This window comes from Pristiophorus japonicus, chromosome Y (genome assembly GCF_044704955.1).
Source record: "Pristiophorus japonicus isolate sPriJap1 chromosome Y, sPriJap1.hap1, whole genome shotgun sequence".
NCBI classification, from domain to species: Eukaryota; Metazoa; Chordata; class Chondrichthyes; family Pristiophoridae; genus Pristiophorus; species Pristiophorus japonicus.
This window is the reverse complement of record NC_092011.1, coordinates 23,389,464-23,400,939: the sequence shown is the minus strand read 5'-3', so window position 1 is coordinate 23,400,939 and position 11,476 is coordinate 23,389,464. Positions and strand designations below refer to the sequence as shown.

The 11,476-nt window shown below is 49.4% G+C and overlaps 1 pseudogene; it reads right to left on the bottom strand.

Annotated features, from left to right (window-relative positions):
* Positions 1–8,571: 8,571 nt before the first annotated feature.
* Positions 8,572–8,810, bottom strand: LOC139241145 (U2 spliceosomal RNA; annotated as a pseudogene).
* Between the last annotated feature and the right edge of the window lie 2,666 nt (positions 8,811–11,476).

Sequence of the window (11,476 nt, the reverse complement as noted above, 5' to 3'; positions counted from 1 at the left end):
TTCACCGCCTGTTGTACCTGCATGCCAACCTTCAATGACTGATGAACCATGACACCCAGGTCTCGTTGCGCCTCCCCTTTTCCTAATCTGTCACCATTCAGATAATAGTCTGCCTTTGTGTTTTTGCCCCCAAAGTGGATAACCTCACATTTATCCACATTATACTGCATCTGCCATGCATTTGCCCACTCACCTAACCTGTCCAAGTCACCCTGCAGCCTCTTAGCATCCTCCTCACAGCTCACACTGCCACCCAGCTTATTGTCTTCTGCAAACTTGGAGAAATGACATTCAATTCCTTCATCTAAATCATTAATGTATATTGTAAATAGCTGGGGTCCCAGCACTTAACCTTGCAGTATCCCACTAATCACTGCCTGCCATTCTGAAAAGAACCCGTTTATTCCCACTCTTTGCTTCCTGTCTGCCAACCAGTTCTTTATCCACATCAATACATTACCCCAATACCATGTGCTTTAATTTGCACACTAATCTCTTGTGTGGGACCTTGTCAAAAGTCTTTTGAAAGTCCAAATACACCACATCCACTGGTTCTCCCTTGTCCACTCGACTAGTTACATCCTCAAAAAATTCTAGAAGATTTGTCAAGCATGATTTCACTTTTATAAATCCATGCTGACTTGGACCGATCCTGTCACTGCTTTCCAAATGCGCTGCTATTACATCTTTAATAATTGATTCCACTACCGATATCAGGCTAACTGGTCTATAATTCCCTGTTTTCTCTCCCTCCTTTTTTAAAAAGTGGGGTTACATCAGCTACCCTCCAACCCATAAGAACTGATCTAGAGTCTATAGAATGTTGGAAAATGACCATCAATGCATCCAGTATTTCTAGGTCCACTTCCTTAAGTACTCTGGGATGCAGACTATCAAGCCCTGGGGATTTATCAGCCTTCAATCCCATCAATTTCCCTAACACAATTTCCTGACTAATAAGGATTTCCTTCAGTTCCTCCTTCTCGCTAGACCCTCGGTCCCCCAGTATTTCCGGAAGGTTATTTGTGTCTTCCTTAGTGAAGACAGAACCAAAGTATTTGTTCAATTGGTCTGCCATTGCTTTGTTCCCCATTATAAATTCACCTGATTCTGACTGCAAGGGACCTACACTTGTCTTCACTAATCTTTTTCTCTTCACATATCTATAGAAGCTTTTGCAGTCAGTTTTTATGTTCCCTGCAAGCTTACTCTCTTACTCTATTTTCCCCCTCATAATTAAACCCTTTGTCCTCCTCTGCTGAAATCTAAATTTCTCCCAATCCTCAGGTTTGCTGCTTTTTCTGGCCAATTTATATGCCTCTTCCTTGGTATTAACACTATCCCTAATTTCCTTTGTTAGCCACGGTTGAGCCATCTTACCCATTTTATTTTTATGCCAGACAGGGATGTACAATTGTTGAAGTTCATCCATGTGATCTTTAAATGTCTGCCATTGCCTATCCACTGTCAACCCTTCAAGTGTCATTCGCCAGTCTATCCTAGCCAATTCATGTCTCATACCATCAAAGTTACCTTTCTTTAATTTCAGGACCCAAGTCTCTGAGTCACTCTCCATCTTAATGAAGAATTCTACCATATTATGGTCACTCTTCCCCAAGGGGCCTCGCACAAGATTGCTAATTAATCCTCTCTTGTTACACAACACCCAGTCGAGGATGGCCAGCTCTCTCGTTGGTTCCTCGATCTATTGGTGTAGAAAACCATCTCTTATACACTCCAGGAAATCTTCCTCCATTGTACTGCCACCAGTTAGCCCAATCTATATGTAGATTAAAGTCACCCATGATAACTGCTGTACCCTTAATGTACGCATCCCTAATTTCCTGTTTGATGCCATGCCCAACCTCACTATGACTGTTTGGTGGTCTGTACACAACTCCCACTAGCGTTTTCTGCCCTTTGGTGTTCTGCAGCTCTACCCATACAGATTCCACATCATCCAAACTAATGTCCTTCCTTACTATTGCGTTAATTTCCTCTTTAACCAGCAACGTTACCCCACCTCCTTTTCCTTTCTGTCTATCCTTCCTGAATATTGAATACCCCTGGATGTTGAGTTCCCAGCCTTGGTCACCCTGGAGCCATGTCTCCGTAATCCCAATTTCATCATATCGGTTAACAGATTTCTGCGCAGTTAATTCATCCACCTTATTACGAATGTTCCTCGCATTGAGACTCAGAGCCTTCAGGCTTGTTTTTTTAACACTCTTTGTCCTTTTAGAATTATGTTATAATGTGGCCCTTTTTGATTTTTGCCTTTGATTTCTCTGCCCTCCAATTTTCCTTATCTCCTTTCTACCTTTTGCTTCTGCCCCCATTTTACTTCCCTCTGTCTCCCTGCATCGATTCCCATCCCCCTGCCATATTAGTTTAAACCCTCCCCAACAGCAGTAGCAAACACTCCCCCTAGGACATTGGTTCCAGTCCTGCCCAGGTGCAGACCGTCCGGTTTGTACCGGTCCCACCTCCCCCAGAACCGGTTCCAATGTCCCACGAATTTGAATCCCTCCCTCTTGCACCACTCCTCAAGCCACGTATTCATCTTAACTATCCTGCTATTGCTACTCTGACTAGCACGTGGCACTGGTAGCAATCCTGAGATTACTACCTTTGAGGTCCTGCTTTTTAATTTAACTCCTAGCTCCCTAAATTAAGCTTGTAGGATCTCATCCCGTACTCTGAGTTTGAGAGGGCAGAGTCTGAGTAATTGAGACCCACAAACTCTTGAGCAGCAATTCCTTTCATCATTGAGGATGAGTTTGGGCTTCTCAATGAAGGTCTTTCAGCAAGGTCAGAGAAAAAAATCTGTCAGCTTAAGACACATTTCAGTCGCTTTTGTGACATCCAAATTAAATATCACCATCACCAATAAAGAAAAGCAACATGCACCTAATTTTTTCCAGCGGTCCCACTCATAATGGTCCAGCATCTGCACCATAGCCTCCAGCACTCGGAGCCCTTCTCCCTGCCGCCTGACCCACGGCCAGGTCAAACCTGCTTTATTCGAGTGGTCCTTCTGGCGGGCGGCAGGTCGACCGGAGACCAGCACCCTTCACCAAATTGGGCAATTTTCAGCATCCAGCATGGGCGGGCGGCATGATGTCACGTTCGCGGATCCCTCCGCTACTAAAGTGCCGCCGGGCGGAACCTGGATGGCGAATGGGCGGTTCCATAGAAACATCGAAAATAGGTGCAGGAGTAGGCCATTCGGCCCTTCGAGCCTGCACCACCATTCAATGAGTTCATGGCTGAACATGCAACTTCAGTACCCCATTCCTGCTTTCTCGCCATACCCCTTGATCCCCTCAGTAGTAAGAACTACATCTAACTCCTTTTTGAATATATTTAGTGAATTGGCCTCAACAACTTTCTGTGGTAGAAAATTCCACGGGTTCACCACTCTCTGGGTGAAGAAGTTTCTCCTCATCTCGGTCCTAAATGGCTTACCCTTATCCTTAGACTGTGACCCCTGGTTCTGGACTTCCCCAACATTGGGAACATTCTTCCTGCATCTAACCTGTCTAAACCCATCAGAATTTTAAACGTTTCTATGAGATCCCCTCTCATTCTTCTGAACTCCAGTGAATACAAGCCCAGTTGATCCAGTCTTTCTTGATATGTTAGTCCCGCCATCCCGGGAATCAGTCTGGTGAACCTTCGCTGCACTCCCTCAATAGCACTCCTCAAGTTAGGAGACCAAAACTGTATACAATACTCCAGGTGTGGCCTCACCAAGGCCCTGTACAACTGTAGTAACACCTCCCTGCCCTTGTACTCAAATCCCCTCACTATGAAGGCCAACATGCCATTTGCTTTCTTAACCGCCTGCTGTACCTGCATACCAACCTTCAATGACTGATGCACCATGACACCCAGGTCTTGCTGCACCTCCCCTTTTCCTAATCTGTCACCATTCAGATAATAGTCTGTCTCTCTGTTTTTACCACCAAAGTGGATAACCTCACATTTATCCATATTATACTTCATCTGCCATGCATTTGCCCACTCACCTAACCTATCCAAGTCACTCTGCAGCCTCATAGCATCCTCCTCGCAGCTCACACTGCCACCCAACTTAGTGTCATCTGCAAATTTGGAGATACTACACTTAATCCCCTCGTCTAAATCATTAATGTACAATGTAAACAGCTGGGGCCCCAGCACAGAACCTTGCGGTACCCCACTGGTCACTGCCTGCCATTCTGAAAAGTACCCATTTACTCCTACTCTTTGCTTCCTGTCTGCCAACCCGTTCTCAATCCACTTCAGCACACTACCCCCAATCCTATGTGCTTTAACTTTGCACATTAATCTCTTGTGTGGGACCTTGTCGAAAACCTTCTGAAAGTCCAAATACACCACATCAACTGGTTCTCCCTTGTCCACTCTACTGGAAACATCCTCAAAAAATTCCAGAAGATTTGTCAAGCATGATTTCCCTTTCACAAATCCATGCTGACTTGGACCAATCATGTCACCTCTTTCCAAATGCACTGCTATGACATCCTTAATAATTGATTCCATCATTTTGCCCACTACCGATGTCAGGCTGTAATTCCCTGTTCCGGCGGAATCGACCGGAAAACCTACATTTTTGGCGGCTGCGGGCGCAATGTCCAACAATTTTGGGCCCCAAGAGTCTAGCGAGAATGAGGAACTGACAGAAATTAGTATCAGTAAAAAAAGTATAATATTACTGGAGGAATTAATGGGACTGAAAGCCGATAAATCCCGTTGAACCTGACGGCCGACATCCGAGGGTTTTGAAAGAGGTGGCTATAGAGATAGTGGATGCATTGGTTGTCATCTCCCAAAATTCCATAGATTCTAGAACGGTTCCCGTGGATTGGAAGGTAGTTAATGTAACTATTTAAGAAAGGAGGGAGAGAGAAAATGGAGAACTACAGACCAGTTAGCCTGACATCAGTAGTAGGGAAAATGCTAGAATCTATTATTAAGGACGTGGTAACAGTGCACTCAGAAAATAATAATAGGATTGGGCAGAGTCAACACGGATTTATGAAAGGGAAATCATGTTTGACAAATCTATTGAGAGTTTTTTGCGGTTGTAACTAGCAGAATTGATAAGAGGGGGACAAGATGTGGTGTACTTGGATTTTCAAAAGGCATTCGATAAGGTGCCACACAAGAGGTTATTGAACAAAATTAGGGTTCATGGGATTGGGGGTAATAGACTAGCATGGATTGAGGATTGGTTAACAGACAGAAAACAGAGAGTAGGAATAAACAGGTCATTTTCAGGTTGACAGGCTGTAACTCGTGGGCTGCCGCAGGGATCAGTGCTGGGGCCCCAGCTATTCACAATCTGTATCGATGACTTGGATGAGGGGACCAAATGTAATATATCTAAGTTTGCTGATGATACAAAGAGAGGTGGGAATGTAAGTTGTGAGGAGGATGCAAAGAGACTTCAAGGGGATATAGACAGGCTCAGTGAATAGGCAAGAACACGGCAAATGGAACATAATGTGGAATGTGAAGTTATCCACTATAGTAGGAAAAATAGGAAAACAAAGCATTTTTAAACGGTGGAAGATTGGGAAATGTTGGTGTTCAGAGGGACCTGGGTGTCCTTGTACACCAATAACTGAAAGTTAAGATACAGGTACAGCAAGCAATTAAGAAAGCAAATGGTATGTTGGCCTTTATTGCAAGAGGATTTGAGTATCAGAGTAAATATGTTTTATTGCGATTATATCGGGCCCTGGTGAGACCACACCTGGAGTATTGTGTACAGTTTTGGTCTCCTTACCTAAGGAAGGATATACTTGCCATAGACAGAGTACAACGAAGGTTCACCAGACTGATTCCTGGGATGGGGTGATTGTCCTATGAGGAGAGGTTGAGTATACTAGTCCGATATTCTCTAGAGTTTAGAAGAATGAGGTGATCTCATTGAAACAAACAAAATTCTTTCAGGGCTTGACAGGGTAGATGCAGGGAAGATGTTTCCCCCGGGCTGGGGAGTCTAGAACCAGGGGTCACAGTCTCAGAATCAGGGGTCGGCCATTTAGGACTGAGATGAGGAGAAATTTCTTCACTCAGAAGGTGGTGAATCTGTGGAATTCTCTGCCCCAGGGGGCTGTGGAGGCTCAGTCTTTGAGTATATTCAAGACAGAGATCGATAGATTTTTGGATAGTTAAGGGAATCAAGGGATAGGAGATAGTGCGGGAAAGTGGAGTTGAGGTAGAAGATCAGCCAGGATCGTATTGAATGGCGGAGCAGGCTCGAGGGGCCGAATGGCCGACTCCTGCTCCTATTTCTTCTGTTCGTTGGGCTCAGTCCCGCACTGGCCGAGATTCTAAGTCTGAGCCGCGCGCGTAGCTACAACTGGAATGTGGGGCAAGGACATCTCCCTGGCAACGGGATGATGCGAGGGATTGTTTCCATGGCGACAGGAGCGACGAGGAATTAAATGGCCTGTTAAGTTTGGCGTGCAGCTGTGACCCGATTCTCCTTTGGCTCGCCCCAGGCGATCAGTGGCCCCCACAGGGAGCCCCGAGGGGGGAGGCCCTGCTGTGTAGCCTCCCCCACCACCTCACCTAGCCCATCTCCTCACTGCTCTCCATGGTCTGTGTTAAACTCCAACCCTGCACACCCTACCATTCATAGCCCCACGTCCCAGCATCGCTCCCTGGTTTTATTTTTCCACAGAAACTGGCCATTCGGCCCAACAGGTTCATGCCAATGTCTATGCTCCACCGAGCCTCCTCCCCCCCACCCCCCCACTTCATCTAACCCTGCTGTTACTTTCTCCCTCATGTGCTTATCTAACTTCCCCTGAAATGCATCTATGGTATCCAAAAATAACAACTTACATTTACGTAGGTCTTTTAACGTTGTAAAATATCCCAAGGTGCTTCACAGGAGAGTGATCAAACAAAGAAGTCTTGCTACAGTTATACAGGGTATTGGGTGAGGCCACACCTGGAGTACTGCGTACAGTTCTGGTCTCCATATTTAAGGAGGGATATACTTGCATTGGACGCTGTTCAGAGAAGGTTCACTCGGTTGATCCCGGAGATGAGGGGGTTGACTTACGAGGAAAGGTTGAGTAGGTTGGTCCTCTACTCATTGAATTCAGAGGAATGAGAGGTGATCTTATCGAAACGTATAAGTTAATGAGGGGACTCGATGAGGTGGAAGCAGAGAGGATGTTTCCACTCATAGGGGAAACTCAAAATAGGGGACATAGTCTCAGAACAAGGGGCCGCCCATTTAAAACTGAGATGAGGAGGAATTTCCTCTCTTTGAGGGTCGTAAATCTGTGGAATTCTCTGCCCCAGAGAGCTGTGGAGGCTGGGTCATTGAATATATTTAAGGTGGAGATTTTTGAGCGATAAGGGAATAAAGGGTTATGGGGAGCGGGCGGGGAAGTGGAGCTGAGTCCATGATCAGATCAGTCATGAGCTTATTGAATGGCGGAGCAGGCTCGAGGGGCTGTACGGAGGGAGCGCCGCACTGTCGGAGGGGCAGCACTGAGGGAATGCTGCACTGTTGGAGGGGCAGTACTGAGGGAGCGCCGCACTGTTGGAGGGGCAGCACTGAGGGAATGCTGCACTGTTGGAGGAGCAGTACTGAGAGAGCGCCACACTATCGGAGGGGCGGTACAGAGGGAGCGCCGCACTGTCGGAGGGGCAGTACTGAGGGAGCGCCACCCTGTCGGAGGGGCAGTACTGAGGGAGCGCCGCACTATCGGAGGGGTAATGCTGAGGGAGCACCGCACTGTCGGAGGGGCAGTACTGAGGGAGCACCACACTGTCAGAGGTGTGGTACTGAATAAGCGCCGTACTGAGGAAGCGCAGCACAGTCGGAGGGGTAGTACTGAGGGAATGCTGCACTGTCGGAGGGTCAGTGCTGAGGGAGCGTCACAGTGTCTGAAGGGTAGTACTGAGGGAGCGCCGCACTGACGGAGAGGCAGTACTGAGGGAATGCTGCACTGTTGGAGGGGTGGTGCTGAGGGAATGCTGCACTGTCGGAGGGGCAGCACTGAGGGAGTGCCTCACTGTCGGAGGGGCAGCACTGAGGGAGTGCCTCACTGTCGGAGGGGCCGTCTTTTGGACGAGACGTTAAACTGAGGCCCCGTCTGCCCCCTCAGGCGGACGTAAAGGATCCCATGGCACTATTTCGAACAACAGCAGGGGAGTTATCCCCGGTGTCCTGGACAATATCGATCCCTCAATCAACAGACCAAAAACAGATTGCTGTTTGTGGGAGCTTGCTGTGCACAAATTGGCGGCCGCGTTTCCCACATTACAACACTGACTACACTTGAAAAAGTACTTCATTGGCTGTAAAGAGCTTTGAGACATCCAGTGGTCATGAAAGGCGCTATATAAATGCAAGTCTTGCTGTCTCAGGGGGCAGGAGGCCTGGCAAGCAGCTGCAGGAGAACAGTGTTTAACATCATTTTTTTTTTAAATTCGTAGCCAATCGTTCCAATTCTTTGTCAAATCACAAACGCCAGAGGTCACCTTGGGCCCATTCAAGGATCACTCTGCGCCAATGCTCTTAGCCAAAAGGCCTAGAGCCACTGCACCGTTCCTGGAAGTACTGCAATACCAGGTTCGTGCCATGGAGGTGGATGGGTCAGGTCCCCCACACACCTCCGTGGAGGTGGATGGGTCAAGCCACCCCACCCACCTCCTATTTCCAAAAAAGCAAGCATATACCTTCCTGATCCAGGGAGAACCACCTTGGGGTTATGGTGGTTACTCCCCTGTCAGGTCAGTTACGCATGATCTTAGCCAAAAGGCCGAGAAGCGAACTGTGTTTAACATCATTCCCTCAGCTCCCCCTGCAGGTCAGTTCAAGAAGGACAATGGAACATGGGAAAAGGTCAGTCCTTGGAGTCTGTTGCACCTTTCAGTGAGATCGTGCGACCGATATCCCTTCGTTCCTTTGGTTAACCAAAATCTATCAACCGCAGATTTAAAATTAACGTATGATCTAGCGCCAATTGCCATTGGCTGAAGAGAGTTCCAAACTGCAAGCACCGTGTGTGTATAGTGTTTCCGAATTTCACTCCTGAAAGGTCTGGCTCTACCTTTAAGACTATGCCCCCTTGTGGTAGACTCCTCGACCAGCAGAAATAGTTTCTCTGTCGACCCGATCTGTTCCCCTTCATATCCTGAAAACTTCGATCAGATCGCCCCTTAACCTTCTAAACTCTCGGGAACACAACCCTCGTTTGTGTCATCCCTCCCCGTAATTTAACCCTTGGGAGCCCTGGGCCTGGAAATTGGCCTCCTTAGCGTCTCAGGGGTGGCGATAACGGGGCGCCAAACAGGTTCTGACTGGGCGCGGCGATAACATCGACCCCTGCCATATTTCGCGGCGGCGGTCGGACGTAGCGCCCCGATTTCATGACGTCATCGCCGTGCGCAGCGCCCCGGACCTGAACTTGGGTTCCGCCCCCCTGCAGCGTCACCGGGCGACAACGCTAACGGCGGTGGGAGGTGTTGATCGGGGGCCGGAGGAGGTGGGGGGGGGGGGGGATGCTTAAAGGCGAGGCGGCCAAGTTTGAAAAGAATTGCAATTGTGCAATTGCTGCGTCAGGTTTTACTGCCGCTCCTCTTTGCCCGCGATCGATTGGCCAGGCGTGTCTGCGTCACTGCATCGGGCTGATTGGGCCGGATCGCGGCTGCAGTCAGGGCGAAGGTAAATTTTTATTTTGCAGAGCCTGCAGCGATGGTCCTTGCCTTTACGGGAAGGAAGAAGTCTTTCAATGCGGCAGCACTGCACGGCCTGGCTTACCGCCCCGCCTGCTGCCTCTTGCGCTCCAGAGAGCGGAGCGCCTGATTGAGCTCGACACTTCCTTCCTGGAGCCCGACCCCCCCCCCGAACGTTTTCCACTTTTGAAAGTTAGCGTCCCACAAGTGGGGCACTCCCAAATTTATCCCCTTTGTCATCATCATCGGCAGTCCCTCCAAAAAAAAAAATCGATGATTTGTTCCACTCTGAAAGTGAGTTCTCAGGTGAGTGTACAGTGCCTGTCACAGGGGGGACAGACAGTGGTTGAGGGAAAGGGTGCGTGGGGAGTCTGGTTTGCCGCACGCTCCTTCCGCTGCCTGCGCTTGCTTTCTGCATGCTCTCGGCGACGAGACTCGAGATGCTCAGCGTCCTCCCGGATGCTCTTCCTCCACTTAGGGCGGTCTTGGGCCAGGGACTCCCAGGTGCCGGTGGGAATGTTGCACTTTATCAAGGAGGCTTTGAAGGTGTCCTTGAAACGGTTCCTCTGCCCACCTGGGGCTCGCTTCCTGCGTAGGAATTCCGAGTAGAGCGCTGGCTTCGAGAGTCTCGTGTCGGGCATGCGGACAATGTGGCCCGCCCAACGGAGCTGGTCGAGTGCGGTCGGTGCTTCGATGCTGGGGGGTGTTGGCCTGATCGAGAACACTGACGTTGGTGCGTCTGTCCTCCCAGGGGATTTGCTTGGTATCTTTCTGGTAAACCTGTGCTGCACTCCCTCCAAGGCCAAGGTGTGGTGGCCAGAACTGCTCAGTGCTCCAGGTGTGATCCAACCAAGTCTTTGTTTGGCTGCAGCATAACTTCTATCACTGGGCCATTGCTAGGCGTGAGGGACTAAAATCACCCAGAGTTAGCATTCAGGATAACTGTAGGGAGGCGGCACTAGCCCTGAATTACCACAACATCTTCAGCAGGCAAGGTAACCACTGCCTGGGTAAGACCGCACTCGCTCCACCTCCCTCCTGCCCGATCCTTTATTTTGCTTCTGCCCCCTGCTCCACACTTCCCTCCTTCTCCCCCATTGGCCTACTGCAGTCCATCCCAGTACAGAGTCCCCTCAGTCTCAGGGTATCCCCATAACCCAGGGGGTCAGGGTACCCCCAGTCTCTTGGGGGGGGGGGGGTCAGTGTTGCTGGTTACTGACCCCTCCTGCCTGGAGAGCACCCCCACAACCTTTCCTGCTAACTCAGGTAGGGGCAGTTAGCCAAGGGTACCAGACACTTCTCCAGGAAACGATAAGGACTGACACTTATCAACCTGGGGGGGGCGGGAGGGAGCAGGCTGCGCTGACTTAAAGCTGACTTCTGACCCCCGCTGCAGCCTGGTACGTATCAAAGGCTCGTCATCGAGATCCAGTGAGTGACATATGAGATATCAACAGGATCTCGCTTCAGAGAGGTTTCATTCATCTCCAGATACAGTTAAACATCTGTGGAACAGGATGCATGGAATCTATGAACAGTCCACCCATCGGGTGAGAGAGCGAGAGGGAGAGCGGGCGAGAGAGAGCTAGAGAGAACGGGCGAGAGAGAACGGGCGAGAGAGAGCGAGAGAACGGGCGAGAGAGAGCGAGAGAACGGGCGAGAGAGAGCGAGAGAACGGGCGAGAGCGAGAGAACGGGCGAGAGAGAGCGAGAGAACGGGCGAGAGAGAGCGAGAGAACGGGCGAGAGAGAGCGAGAGAACGG